The sequence below is a fragment of the Aphelocoma coerulescens genome, chromosome 19 (assembly GCF_041296385.1).
Source record: "Aphelocoma coerulescens isolate FSJ_1873_10779 chromosome 19, UR_Acoe_1.0, whole genome shotgun sequence".
Taxonomy (NCBI): domain Eukaryota; kingdom Metazoa; phylum Chordata; class Aves; order Passeriformes; family Corvidae; genus Aphelocoma; species Aphelocoma coerulescens.
In genome coordinates, this window is record NC_091032.1 from 5,640,145 (window position 1) to 5,653,102 (window position 12,958).

The window sequence follows — 12,958 nt, forward strand, 5'->3', positions numbered from 1 at the left end:
CATTTGGTGCCAGACACCCATCTGACTGCATGGCTCAGGGCCAGCAGCTCCCTGCCTCACCACGATGCTGAGGAATTTCACCCCCGGATGCCGGCTCCGGATCCTGTTTGCTTCCCAAAGCCCTGCACAGCGCAGGGACTGGTGCTGGCATCGAGCTGGAATGGGAACAGCACCCCCAGAAGTTGTTCTGGGAGATGAAAAGGGTTGGATTTTGGTTTTTTTTCTCTTTGCATTTTTGGAGCTGCAGATGGGCCCAGCTCAGAGAAGGGATGGACTCAGCTCTGTGCCAGGACTAACCCAAGCCCAGAACTTCCAGACAATCCAGGAAGCTTCCCACTCTATTTCTGGAGCTGATCCAACCCAGACTCACTTTCCTGGGTCACCATTCAGATCTTCCCATGTCCTAATCCTTCACCCTCACGTGGTGCCCAGGTGATCCCTTCCCACATGCAGATCGCTGAATCCCTGCGAGCCGGATCCAGGGGGAGATCAGCACATTCCTGGCCAAAAAAACCCCACCAATCTCATCAATCCTTGCAGGAATGAGCCCAAATTCACGTCCCTGATGGATTTTCTGGGTTGCCCAGCAGCAGCCTGGAGGCTGAACTCAGAGTTCTCCTCTGCTTCCCTCCCGTGCCCATCCCTGGGGAGCGATTTTGCTTTTCCCACCTTGGAACGGGACTGGCTTGGAGCAGCCTCTTGCAGGAGCCTGGGCAAAGGAATGAACCCACTGCAGGGCAGAACGTGGGTGAAGGTCCCAGGGTGCCCTTCAGGAGTTTTTCCCCCTTTTCTTGCCCTAAAACCCAGGCTGGAACATTCCAGGGTTCATCAGAGATCCCGGCGATCTCCTCCGGCTTTTTGGGGCTGAGCAGGTGGGTGGGACTGGAGCAGATGCTCTGGAATTTGGGATGTTTCAGTCTCATCCCAGTGGCCTGGAAAGCCCTGCAGGAACCCTTTCCCTGGTTTATTGCCCCGCTGACACCTCCTGTCCGCACTCCTTGGGGAGGAGATCGGAGCCTGAAGCTGGAGAGCGCCGGCTCCCCTCTGAGCAGGGATTCATTTTCCCCTAACGAAGGGTGGTTTCTGCTTTCCCAAACCCAGCCCAGAACCAGGAATATACCATAATTCAGAGGAAAACCAAAACCTGTTGTTTAAATCGCTGAATTCATGAGGAAAAATCGATCTTTTAAGTCCCAGGCTGGGCTTAGCCTCACCTGTGCCCTCCCAGGGGATGGGCTGGGGCAGGATCGGGGATGTTTGGGATTTTGGGGGAATTTTGGCTGCAGGGTGGTGGCGACTCCATTTGGCACTGCAGCAGCAGGGACCTATTTCTGTCCTCCTTCTGGCGCTGGGAGGGTCCGGGCTTTTTTCGGGGCTGCGGGTGCTGCTCGGCTCCCGTTTCCCATGGAGAGGGAGCTGCCAACCGCATGACTCAGGGAGCTCCAAGGAAAAGCAGGATGCGAACACGAGGAGGGCTGCTGGCTCCCACCTCCTGTCTCTCCCGCTGCCAGAGTTCATACAGCTGTTTCCTCCGGCTCGAAACTGCCTGCTAAAAATACTTTGGAAAACTCGGGGATGTTTCATTCCAAATCGCCTCATTCCGAGCTTTTTCCAGGCTTTTTTCCCCCCCGCCTCCCCCACTCTTAGTTGCTTTTCCCCTGTGCAAAGATGCTGCCCAGGTGCTTCCTGGTACCGAGCTTGGGATGGGTCATGAGCGGGAGCAGGAGGAGGAGGAGGAGGAGGACAGGGATGAGCTGAGCCCAGCTGAGTCAGAGCTGGGAATGCGACCCCTGGGAACGGCCGGATTTACACCAGCCCCGGACTGTTCTTGGTCCAGCAGGGAAATTATTCCTGCTCTGCCACTCCTCACCTCCTCCCTGCTGGCTGTGGCACAGGAGCCATCCTGCTCTCCAGCCTGGAGATGCCCCAGAGGGAAGATTCACCCAGGGCAGCTGGGACATCCCAAATCATCCCTAAAACCCAGATCCTGGGAGCTGAGGAGAGGAGATTTGGGAGCAACAGGATGTTCCCATGCTCCATTTATCCTTTTCACTGCTGGGCACAGTCGGATTTTGGGGAAAGGCTGGATTTGGGACTGTCCTGGGAGGGCAGTTTTGCTTTGCCAGCCCATCCAGAGCGGCGGGAAAGAGAAGTGGGAATGTGGTGGCTTTTTCTCCACATCGTCCCTGGGGGATTGGATTTGGCAGACACTGCCCCATGTGATCCTGTCCATCAATTCTTCCAGGATCCCAAATTATCTCCTGCTCCCAGCCTGAAAGGAGAGAGTCCAGCTGCTGTAATGCTGGAAAAACCAGGAAAATCCACTCTGCCTGGTGTTTTACTCCCGTTTTTCCCCCAAAACCATCTTCGGGCAGGGTGCAGCCCCAATCCCTGCCCCTCAGAGCAGCCCCACCATGGTATTGGAATTCTCCCCGGATGCCGAGATCCAGGTGCTCCCGGACTTTCTCCGCAATTTCCCCTCGGGGACGCCGATCCCCAGCTGAGCAGGGAATTACAGTGAGCGGCCTTTCCTTTCAGACACTCAATTTTATCTCCCTCTTCCTTAATTTAATTCCATCCTTCCTCCTCCCATCCACCCCCCGGGGGAAGCGATAGCACATCCCGATATCCGGGGAGAATTCTGTCTTTAATTTGGCTCCGCCATCAAAAGGAGGAGAAGAAGAAGAAGAGGCCACAATTTGTCTGATGGGGTCTTTGATATCCTCTCATTCTGCACTTCCCAAATCCCTGAATCCGTGCTGGCAGCACCTTTAGGAGGGTGCAGCTCTGTCCCAGTCCCTCCCAGTGGCTCCTAGCCCCTCCACCAGTTAATCCCTTAACGCTCTCCCGCCACGCTCCCATTTCCTGAGCGTTTCTCTTCCCCCCCCTCCCGGAGCTATTTTTACGAGGCCTTTGTTACTTCCTAATTGTCCAAACCACTTTTCCACATTTCTCCTGATAAAGGCAGATTTCTAAAAGCAGTTCAGCGTCTCAGCCATTTCAGCCTCATCATCTGCCTCATCCCTTTTATTGTTTAGCAAATGCCCTACTTTTGCTGGAGCGTTTTTATTCCCCCCCCCACCACCACCACCCCCAAGAGAGGGTTGATTCCACCCCCCTCTCCCCCTCTTTTTTAACAGCTTTTTCTACCTCTTAAATAATTCCTCTTCCACCGATTCCTCCTGCCTTTGTTTCCCTGTTTCATTCCCACCCATTCCTCTGCTGGGCCAGCCTCCGTGGGCTCTGCCTCTCTCCCAGCTCTGAGACTTGGGTTTATTTATTTTATTCCCTTTTCCTCAGAAAAATATTTTGGCTTTTGGGGAGGGTTTCAGTGCTTTTATCAAAGGAGGGGAAGAGCTGGTGGAGGGTTCCATCCACCCACGGGGATGTGCTGGTGGATGGTTGGCATCTCGGTGGCCAAAGTGAGCGGGTTATTGAGGTTTTTGAATTCCCCAGCCTTTTCTTGGCCAAAAAAATTCACCCATCAACATTTCCCCGGTGCTCATAGTTGTTGGAGGAAAATCCCACCAGGCCCTTGGTCCCTCACCCCAGTAAAGAGGGAATTTGGTCCCTCAACGGAGTTTTTGGAGCTGCCTGGGGACCACTCAAGGAAATTCTTTCCTCTCGGGGGGAAGGAAAAGTGAGAGGAGACAAAACAACAAAAGGTTTTGTTTCCAACTATTGGATTAAGGGACGTGAAGGCAAACAGAGCCTTTCCCTCCAGCTGAGGCAGGGAAGGAAAAAATCCCTCTGGGAGAGGATCCTGAATCCCACCCTGGATGGTTTGCTCTGAACTCGACAGAATCAGGAGCTTTTTGCTGTTGAAGACAATTTTCTTAACGAGGCCAACAAAAGATGTCAAGAAGATTCAAGCTTGGGTTTGAAAGAAACCTTTCTACGGAGCCTCTCGAGGATCCAAACTGGTGTTTCCTCGGCTCACAGTGACACCATTCCATGGGATTCTGGGTGGAACAAGTGACATTTTAAGATGAAAGGGATGTACAGCACATCCCTGTGGCTGCCCGGAGCTGAGTGGGAACGGCAGGACAAGCACACGGAGACGGTGTCTGTGCCCAGGAAAATTGGGGCAGCACATCCTGAGGGGCCTTGGTGGAGAGTGGGGATGGAGGGAAGGATCCTGCCAGGGAGGATCCATGGATTCCATGGGTCTGGTGAAGCTCCTGCTTCCTTTCATGAGTGTGGGACAGGAGGGGACAGGGAGGGTGAGGATGGAGGGCAAGACCCAGCTAGGGAGGATCCATGGATTCCACAGGTCTGGCTGCAGCTCCTGCTTCCTCCCAGGAGTGTAGGACAGGGAGGGTGAGGATGGAGGGAAGGATCCAGATTGTGAGGATTGGGGGTGTCCATGGGCTCCTTGGGTTTGGTGAAGCTCCTGCTTCATCCCGTTAGACAGGGAGGGTGAGGATGGAGGGAAGGATCCAGCTAGGGAGGATCCATGGATTCCATGGGTCTGGCTGCAGCTCCCATGAGCATGGGACAAGGAAGGAAGGATCCAGCCAGAGGGGATCCATGGATTCTTTGGATCTGGTGAAGCTCCTGCTTCCTGCTGTGAGTATGGGACAGGGAAGGTGAGGATGGAAGGAAGGATCCAGCCAGCTCGGATCCATGAATTCCTCGAGTCTGGCTGCAGCTCCTTCTTCCTCTTGTGCTACTGGAGAAGGTGACATGGCTGCCAAGCGAAGAGAAAGGGAACTTTCCATCCTGGAGGCAAACCAAGCCCTTCCAAGTGCACAAGCACGGAGCAGACACCGGAGAATCCACACGGGAGCGGGGTCTCAAATAGAGAACACCTCCCTGCGCCAGGATTGTCCCACAAACCCCAGAGACCCCGCAGCCAGCTGTGGTTTTCCTGCTGGTGCTGGATAACGCTCAAGGAATCTCCCCAGGGACTGCTCCTGATTGCCTGGGGCCATTCCCAGCACGGCCCTTCCCTCAGCAGGGCCGTTAATTGTTTAATTGTCCCTCTCCTCCGGCAGGCTGCGGATCCTCACCGAGCCTGGCACAAGATAATTCTCCTCTGATTCCCATCACTGCTGTCAAATCCAGCCCCGATTGCTTCCTGAAGTCCAAAACGAGGAGGGCAGACGCTCCGGCTGTCTCAGGCACAAAGAAGGAGATTCCTCAGGTTTTCCTCAGGAATCCAAGCTTGCAGAAACCAAAATATTCCTTTTTGTTTTTTCTTTTCTCTGGAGCTCAGCACATCCATCCTGGCACTGCTCTCCAGCCCTCAGCACAATCCAGGGATCCCTCGCTCCAGGAATCTCGGAGCACTCCTGGAAAGCTGTCCCAGCAGGAGGCCACAAGGGATGACCTGTCCTGGAGCCGCAGGAGGGAACCCAGCCCTGTGAGCACCACAGTGGGAGAAATCCCTCTGCCCTGGGGTTTCACCCTGGGAATTTACACAGGGTCCAGCTATAGGATAATTCCTTTTTAATTCCCTCTGTGGGGTGCAGAGCTTGGTGCGTCCAAGGATTGGGAGCACCCCAGGAACCAGTTAAAGGGGCGTCTCCATCCTTTCCTTGGGATGCACCAGCTCCCGTGCTCATGGGCAGTTTGGCACTTGGTGTCTGCAGGGAAAAACAGGAAAATAAAAATGTCTTTCAAAGGTGGAGTGGTGTCCGTCCTTTGTCACCCTTCCAGGTGTGTGAGTGCCAGGGAAAGCAGGAGCCAGCTGGGACTGGATCCTGGGATCCGGATCCATCTCGGCTCTGCAACAAACTGGAATAGAAATTTAAAGGTTTTCTCTCCCTTTTTCGTGTGCCCGGTGCCTTTTTTAGGATTCACGGGAGGCAGGGAGAGCGCAGGGGTGTGGGCAGGATAAAGCAGAGGCGGGGGAAAGGAATTCCAGGTGGGAATAACTCCCGGCAGCAAAGGCAGGGGGAGTGACACAGGGACAGGGCCCTGTGCTGGGTGAGGACATCCGGGCTCGGAGCAAAGCACGGCTCGGGAGCTGGAAGGTAAAAGGTGGGAAAACAGGGATCCAGCAGGGGATGAGGGCTGGGAGCAGGGAACAGGGGCAGCTGAGCCAGTGTCACCTTGGCCAGGCTGTGCTGGGGACAAGGACGCGGCCTGGGGAGTCCTGCGGGTACCGGGCACTCTGTGGGAACGTGAAGGATCAGGATTGACCTCTCCTGCCTGGGAGGACGATTTTTAGGGGCTGCTCTGCCCCTGTGACAAAGGAGCTGCAAGGAAAACTCTCCCTGGGTGCTCGGGGACTTTTCCTTCCTCAGCCCCTCGTCGCTGGCTGGGCTGCAAGGTGGGGTTTGAGCGAGGGGAGAAGGGATCTGGCCGGGATGAAGGTGCTGAGCTCCCCTCTGCTGCCTGAGGACCCAGCCCTGAGCACAACGTGCAATTCCCGGAACTCCAGGAGGAAAATCCGGGAGAATCCCTCCCTTTCCCAGCACTTCACAGCTCACAGAAGTTGTTGGTGCTGCTTGCCCCAACACAGGAAGGCAAAAAAGGAGCCCTGGTGGGAAGGAAGCCGGGAAAGGAAGGAAGGAAATGAAATCATCCTCCTCCACAAGGCAGCAGAATTCCCAAACCAGCCAGGATCCAGCTCAAAAATCTTCCCAGAGCATTTGGGGGGGTTGGTATCGGGGTGTGACACCCCTGCTGGGACGTGTGATGCTGCTGAGTGCTGGCTGTGCCACAAACCCATGGACAGGCACCTGTCTTCCCTTTCACATTCCAAGAAGCTGGAAATTCTGGGAATTCTGGGAATGCTGGGAATGGGACTGCCAAGGCACAGCTCAGAGCTCCGAGCAGATGTTGCTGCTCCACCAGCGCTCGTCTGCTTCCCAGATGTCCCTGGCTAATGAGCAGCTCCTTCCCCTCATTCCAGAGGTCATCCCGGCTCTGAGGGGTTTAAAAATATCCATGGATTGTGCAGCTCGGCACAGTCCAAGTGTTTTGATGTGCATTGGAAAGTTCCGGGCCGGTGGCTGACCAGGAGGTGGATTTGGGGTGCATTTTAAACTCCTTTTTAAACCTGGAATGAAGCAGAAGTGTTGATCACCATACATCCCACATTTTTCCTCCAGCAAACTCCACGGATGCTGCAGCCACGGGATTCACCCATCCTGGTGGAGGTGGGCTGGGAGATCCCAAACCATCCCCTCCAGGAGGTGGATGGAGAGATCCCAAACCATCCCATCCAGGAGGTGGATGGAGAGATCCCAAACCATCCCATCCAGGAGGTGGATGGAGAGATCCCAAACCATCCCATGCATGATCCCAGAGTGGGATTGCCACCATCCCACCCCACCTGGATGGACATTCCTGGCCTCTTTTCCTGCTCCCCATAAGAGCCCTGCAGTGGCTTTGAGCGAGCTCAAGGGAATTCCCATGGGATGGGAGCCGGGGGGATTTGGGAGCACGGCACCCTCAGTTCCTGAGTCCTGGTGGGGTTTCCAGGCTGTGCCCCACCCCGAGTGGAGACAGTGTTGCAGCAGGGTTATTCTGACGGGAAAAGCCTCCTGCTTCCCAAATCCAGAGTTTCGTGCTGACACTCTGCTTGTCCCTCTCCTTGCACCACCTGGACAGCCCCGAGATGGCTGGAACCCACAAGAGGTGGTGATGAGAGATCCTGTGGGGTCTTCATCCCCCTCCTCTGCACATCCCTTGGTAGGGAATGCCCCACTCCTGTCCCTTGGGATGCCCAGGGCCACCTCAGGGGCTGTGCCCAGCTCTCCATGCAGAGACCCAGGCTAACTCTGTCCCTGCCCCATGTCCCCTGGCAAAGGGGGAAAACACCTCAGTCCACCCCTCCTGGATGTGAGTTTTGCTGTCACTGCTGCTCCAGAGGATGAAGGCAACTCCTGCCACCAGCTGGGTCATCCTCAAGCTCCAAAACAACCCGACCCGAGCACGTGGGCAGCAAAAGCCATTTCCCCACTCCCTCAACCCCAAAGGAACAGCAGCCACGGCCCCCACGCAGCAGCACCTCGTGGGACACGTGGGTGGGACAGGGATGGGGTCACACGGCTGTTCCCAGGCTCAGCCCCACAGCACTGAGCAGAGCTGTGCTGCCCTAATTAGAAACCCCCAAATTAATCAGTGCAGTGCAGCTCTAAGGAGAGCCTGTGTTGTTCTGCACTGACCTGAAAGGATTTGTCAGCGGTCACTGCCGCTGTGCCGGGGGACGGTGTCTGCTCCCATTCCAGATTTCCCTTCTGGTCTGGGCTTGGGTTCCCTGGATTTTCTTTTTTTCCCTGAAGAAAAAGGGGTTTTGTTTGTGTTTCTCCCTTGGCAGCAGGAAATTTCCGAAGGAACGGCCGCTTTCAAGCAAAGTCTGTCCCCACTGAACGGGCCGGTGAGGTATGGGGTGATTTTCCCCGGTTTTTTTTGTACTTCTTTGGGATGAGACTCGGGAAAAGTGGAAATGGGGTGTGGGGTCAGCACCCTCAGCTCTGTGTGGGGACAGATGGGAGGGGACAAACCGCGGTGTGAGAACTGCCCGGCAGCCAGACCTGCCTTGTGACAGATCCAGGGAAGTGGCTTTGGGGCCTTCTTCCCTCCACTTCAGCCTGAAGCCGTGACAGCTCAGGCTGTGCTAAGAGTTCATCACCCCAAACAGGGCAGGGAGGCTCTTCCCGGGCTCAGCTGAGGCTCTGTCCTGGGTTCTGATGGGGACACTGGGAGCACAGGCGGCAATCGGTGTGTTCTCCCCGGTGACAAGAGGAAACAGCCTCGAGTTGCTCCGGGGGAGGTGTAGCTTGGATATCAGGGGAATCAATGCCTTGGTTGAAAGCGTTGTCAAGCTCTGGCAAAGCTGCCCAGAGCAGTGGTGGAGTCCCCATCCCTGCAGGGATCTGAAAGCAGCGTGGATGTGGCACTTGGGGACACATCAGTGGTGGCCTTGGCAGTGCTAACATTGAACTCGATGACCTTGGAGGGCTTTTCCAACCTAAATGACCCCATAATTCCATGCCCACGGTGCCAATGCTCCCACGGGGAAAAGCACCACAACCCATCCCCGTTTCTGCTTCCTGCCCTCCTCCAGACTCACCCCACAATCCCTCAGTCCATCCATCACTCCCTGGGAACGGGGATGGGGAGCAGGGCAGGGATCAACCCCGAGCAGAGGTGGGAGCTCAGCTGGGGCCTGGGGTTGCCCCATCCTGCCCTGCTGTCACTGTCACAGCTGAAAGGCAGCAAAAAAGGAGGGATTTACTTTGGGATGGCCATGGAAAATTCAGCCAAGGGTGAGGTGGCACTTTTTGGGAATGTGAGAGCTGCTGAGCATGGTTTCCTTGCTCAGACCCCCACCAAAGCAGCTCAGGGATGTTAACGCAGTCTGGGGCGTCACACCTGAGCCCAGGTTTGCTCCGTCCCAGAGCGATGCTCACACTCTCGAGGGCAGAGCCGCAGCTTCTCCTTCTCCTCCCTGGGCTCCCACCCTCGGGGAAGGTTCCGGCAGCAGAGAGGCAGCAGCAGCTCGAGGCTGGTGTTTGAAGAACGAGTTCGATCCGCGCTCTGCGATTTGGGGAATTGCAGGGGGGAGGCGGCGGCAGCTCGGGATATTGGGGGTAAAAGAACATCAATAACGGAGAGAGCGAGAAGGGAACGAGCCAGGGCTGCCCGTCAGCTCGCTGATTTAGGATTCACTTTGAAAACCCATTCCCCTTCAGGGGAAACACGTGCGTGCCCCCCCGGCATCCTCCCCCGCCCTCCGTGCGCTGCCGGCAGGAGGAGTTCGGGAAGGGGAGGATTGCGGGAGGAAAGCGGAGTTTTGCGGGGCCTAATCCCTTCGGGAGAGGGGCAATTCCCACTGGATAAATGGAATGCGGGTGGCTCCGGGCTTTGCCCTCGGGGTGTGGTCAGGCTTTGGTCACCGGGGAGCGGGAGAGGCTCGTCCTCAGCGCGGGGATCCAGGCGCGTCCCTCTGGGAAGAGCTTCAAAGGCTCTCCCGCCTCAAACACCTTCCCTTGCTCGTAGCCTCTGCTTTGCGCTGTCGTTTTTCAAGCACCGCCTAATCGCGCTAATTAGCACATTCTGGGATAATTCTTGCTGGCTTCCATCAAACCGAAGTCAGCTTTTCTCAGCGCTTTGCCGTGGCTGCGGTGTTTAATCGGGTCCAGCACGACCTTGGGCGTTATCCCACCCTGCTGCCAGGGCCGGGCGCTCCTTCCCCGGCCACTTTCCTCTCCGCGGAGGTGACACCACGGGGTGATGCGGTTTGGAATTGCCCTTTCCAGCCAAAATTGATCGTTCTGCCCTTTGATCCCGCTCTCTTCCTGCCTCCCCTTCCCTTACGCCAGCAGGAGCCACAGGGGCCGCTGGGGATGGGTCAGGACAGGCACACAGGTGGCTTTTTCTCCCCAAAACCCATCTCTTGGAGCTCACACACCCTCCTGCTCCATCCTCGTGGAGGCTGGGGGAGAAGGAGGCTCTCAGGTGCCTCAGACACGGAATGGGAGGCTGCATCCCCCTCCCTCACCTCCCACCGGGGAGAAGCGGATGTTGAATCCCATATTCCTGCAGCTGGGGAGCTGAGAAGGTTCGGGGGTTACCACTCGAATCGCTCCAAATTTTGGCCCTCGTGTTTGGGGTTCAAACCCCCCTGCCCCATCCCCTCCCGCCGGCACGAGCAGGAAACTCAACAGAAGAGGCTGAAGGATGTTTTTGGCACAGCCACTGATATTTCCCGGGGGAAATTCCTGCTGGAGAGCCAAGCCACCCCTCCCTCCTCTCCCCGCTGTCCCCTCGCTGCCGCCGGCGATGGCCGTGATCGATTCCCGGTGTCACGCCGGGGCAGGTCAGGGCCCCGCGCCCCCAGCGCCGGCCGGGCTGCGGGGAAAAGTCACCCGCATCAGCGTCACGGTCATTAATCTTAATTAGAGGTGCCAGGGCGGCTCGGAGCCCATCAACCCCGGCTCGTCTCGGCTGTCAAACCCAGCTCCCGCCGGGCTGAGCCCCTCCGTGCCCAGGGAAGGAGCGGGGAGAAGGAGGAAAGGGTGGAAATTTAGGGAGAGGAGGAGAGCGAACACCTGGGGATTTTTAAGAGCACAAATGTTGCGGCGGGCCCTTGCTGTCACCCTCTGCCTCCCCATCCCAATGTCCCCCATCCCCTTTGACAGCCCCCAAAAGGACCCCAAGGCAGCAGCACCACACCAGGATTAACCCGATTCCGAAATCCTTTTTTCCCAGCAATTATGAAAAGCTCCGAGATTTTGCCTCTGCCTGACACAGTCCCCCATCTCTGCACTCCCAAAATATTCCGGGGGGTGCTTCCCAGCTGTCTGGTCGTTTAGAAGGGCAAAAAAAAAAAGCTCCGATTCCATCGGCTGCTCAGTGCGGGAGAGTTCGCTGCTGCATTAGCTGGATCAGCTTGGAAAACGTATCCTTCAATCGGTTTAAACCCTTAGGCTTGATGTAATTTCACTGCTGCCTTCTCTCTGAGGTGCTTTTACGGCTGCTATCTCTGAGTATTTACAGCAAAGTGAGGAGAGACTCGGCTCCGTTTGTGCCCGCCACGGGTGGCAGCTCCAGGGCCGGCACAAAGGGTTTTTCCAGGGATTCTGGCACGGGTAAGGTGCATTTTTCAGCACCAGCGAAACCTCCAGCCTGGGCAAGAGCTGGTCCTTAAATCCTCCCATCCCAGGTTTTTCCCCCTGAGAGCTGAATTTACTGCGGGTGCAGCTCCTCGCGGGGATGCTCCCTGATTTTTGCCACCCCTTCTATTCAGGTTTTCAGGAGGAAAAGCCTCCCTGAGGATGAGGAAAGCTGCAAAATCAGGCGTGCTTGCCCACGCCGAGAATTCACGCCGGGAACCGAGCTCGGGTTTAAATCAGGCGCAGGACTAGAGTTGGGCGTGTGCTTAATCCCAGCTCCGCCAGACAAAAGGGCCCTGCCTAAAGTTCAGCACGAGTTTAAACTTAAAGCGCTCTGCGAGGTGGAGCCAAGCCCGCCGAGCCCAGCCCCGCAGCGAGCTCTTGGAACGGAGCTAATTGCGCATTGTGCGCGGCAGGCGGGCCCTCGCCTCCAAAACCACCACAATTAATTCTTGGGAAGGTTCCGCGGCAGCTGCGCCATCGACACCAGCGGTGCTTCCAGCTGCATTCGCGCGGGGCCGTGGGGTTTTGCTCGCTGGATATAAAAAGGGGTTTATTAGAGCGGCCCTGGGTTGTGTTTTGGGTACCTGGGGTGAGTCCGAGTGGGACCCACAGCTCAAAATGCACAGGGGAGCAGAGAAGGGAGAACAGGAATGATGGGAGCGCTCCCTGTGGCCTGCACCCTGAAAATGGGGAGATTTCCACATCATTTGTGCTTCCCTGGGTCTTTCCCGACATCCAGGGCATCCCTGCTGTCCCTGCTGCTGGCGGGAGCGTCATCATCCCTCTCCTCCACCACTGCTGGGCTGCTCAGGGTGGCACTTCTGGTGCTGCCTCACATCCCAGTGCTGCAGGGTCACCCGGGGATGCTCGGGCAGGAGGGATGTGGCAGAGCCAAAGTGTCACTACAGCCAAAGATGTGACTCCTGGGGACATCCATCCCCGCTGAACCCTGCGAAACTGCTGGTCCCAGATCTGAGGGCCTTCAATTCCATCCGTCTTCTCTTCCCAAACCCATCCCAAACCTACCCTGTGCCCATGCAAGACCCTGTAAATGATTTTTATCCCCTATTTTCTCTCCCACCCTGCAGCTAACTGGAGTTAATTCACCCTCACGGCCCTGGAACTACCAGGACCTTCTCCAAAACCTACTCTTGGGCTTGGTTGCAGCCAATTGTCCCTTCCAGACGTTTTCAAGCAGCCTGGATGGCTGGAAATGCTCCAGGTTTGGGTGGCAGTGACAGGAAATGACCACAGCGACAGAAAACTTGTCCTGGGATTTTGCAGCTGCCCTTTCCTCCCATCCATGGAAGGCACCACGAGGGACACCCACTGCACTGCTCTGTTTTCTGGGACAAAGTCCATTTGTCCATCCCTCCGTCCAT